This window comes from Orycteropus afer, unplaced genomic scaffold (genome assembly GCF_000298275.1).
Source record: "Orycteropus afer afer isolate SDZICR_OR568_19922 unplaced genomic scaffold, OryAfe1.0 scaffold00665, whole genome shotgun sequence".
Classification (NCBI taxonomy): domain Eukaryota; kingdom Metazoa; phylum Chordata; class Mammalia; order Tubulidentata; family Orycteropodidae; genus Orycteropus; species Orycteropus afer.
This window is the reverse complement of record NW_006922252.1, coordinates 963,502-965,914: the sequence shown is the minus strand read 5'-3', so window position 1 is coordinate 965,914 and position 2,413 is coordinate 963,502.

Below are 2,413 nucleotides of genomic sequence, written 5' to 3'. Positions count from 1 at the left end.
GGCACATAACAACAACAACAACAACGTGCGATAATTACTATAGATAATTACTATATCTTTTTTGATGTCTCTAGTTGAATGAAAAGAGCTCCGGTAGCATAGTGGCTAAAGCACTTGACTGCTAACCAGAAGGCTGGCGGTTCAAACCCACCAGCCACTCCTCGGAAGGAAGGTTGGGCAATCCTACTTCTGTAGTGATACTGCCTTGGAAACCCAAAGAGGGGTAGCTATGAGTCGGGGCCGACTCGACGGCACATAACAACAACTTTTAGTTCTCATTCATATAATGCATGATCAACATTGTTGATTGCACTTTGCATGCTTTCTTTCTCTCTCTCTCTTTTTTTTTTTTTTTTTGGTACAATTGCAGTTCATGATTTCAGCTTAATAATACTTGTTATAATCCCAGCACATTATTTGGACTATGTTCAATGTTTATTTCCCTAGAAGAAACAATCAGACAAATATCTGTGTTTTAGCATTTTAAAATACTGCATATTTTTCCAGCTAGTTCAGTGATATCTGCAAAGTACACAAGCAACTGGAAATAATTAAATAGCAGAGACCATTTAAAATTCAAACATCAAGAGTAGTTGATGAACCACATCATAAAATATCCTCTCCCTTATGACAACGCCTCATTTCATAATTCTCTCTTCTCTCACACCCAGAACAGACAATAGCAGCAGTCCATAAAAAGAGATTAATTCAATCATTCCAGAAAGGATTCCTAAGTCTTGTTAACCAATATTCCACACAAAAAGTCAGTACACATCTTTATGAGATAATGCATTTTCCAATAAAGAAGGGAGGAAGGTTATTTAAAATTAAATTCAAGTCTTAGATGAGAGATTTGCATCCATTTGGTTCTAATAATATAGAAAACAGTCAGGATACAATTCCAGAGGGATCTCATATTTGATTTTTTGGCAAATCCAAAATGTTAAAATAATAATAATAATAATAATAATAAGTCCATTTTTAGAAGATACTTTAAATTTGTATTTAGCCTATGACATCCATTTACAGAAATTTATTTATTTTTATTTTTTTGACTCATCAGCTTAACTGGTATCATTGGCATTATGACAATCCTTTCATCTGTTCATTAATTCAATAACTCTTTATTATGCCTGGTATATACGAGACATCATATTAGGCACTGGAGATGTAACAGAGAACAAAAGAGATTATGTTATCAAAGAAAGATGGATAAAATATACAAAATAAATTCACAATATTTTATATTCTATAAGTACCACAGAGAAAATTTAAAAGGAAAGGGTAATAAGGAGGACCAGAACACAAGGAAGATCACCTGGCTACAATTTTAAATAATTGGACAGAGAAATCCTAGTAAAGAAGGTGACATTTGTGCAAATACTTTTAGGAAGTAAGAGTGGAAGAAATGTCAATATATGAAGAGTTCAAGATTCACAGCAAAGGGGACAGCACTACAAAGACCAGGAGGCAAGTCTACTATGTTTGATGTTTAGCAAGTGTGCCAGTGGATTAGAGGATAGAGAACAACACAAAGCATTGTAAGAGATGAGATCATAGAGTTAAGAGGAGGGAATGTTGTGTAGGAAATTCAACAATTGAATTTTGCTGTAATTCTGACAAGGTTTTACATTTTTTTTTTTCTGAATCACACATGCAAAAGGGTGGCATATCTGATTAACATTTCATGAGAATTACTCGCTTGCTTTCTTGAAGAAATACTGAAGGTGGCAAAAGTGGAAACAGAGAGAGCAGATGAGCGTCAATTGTTATAATTCAATCAACAGATTATCATGGACTGGACTAAGAAATTTAAGGACAGGAAAATTCCGTATCTGTTAAAACTAACAGTAAGAATCAAATATGCCATATTTTATATTTCATATCATTTTTCTGGTAATTTTTTAGTGTAGTTTATAGAGTTACTGGTTGGAAGTAAATTTCAAATGGGACAAAAAATTGATATTTTTCAGTATAGTTTGAGAAGCATTGTATTAACAATTATGTGTGAGTCCAGGAAAATGTAATACTTACAGAGGTCATTCATCCTCTACTTGTTCTTTCCCACTAGCATTGAGCCAATGCTGATTCATGATGACCCTATAGGACAGAGTAGAACTGCCTATGGGGATTCCAAGGCTGTAATCTTTATGAAAGAAGACTGCCTCATCTGTGTCCTGTGGAGAAACTGATGGATATGAACAACCAGCTTTTGCTTAGCAGCCCACTGTTTGTACTATGTTGCTGTTGTTAGATGCCGTGGAGTCGTTTCTGACTTATAGAGACCTCATGCACAGCAGAACGAAACACTGCCCGATCCCATGCAGCTTCATGATCTCTGCTACACTGGAGCCCATCATCACAGCCACTGTGACAATCCATCTCATTGAAGGTCTCCCCTTCTTTCGTCAAT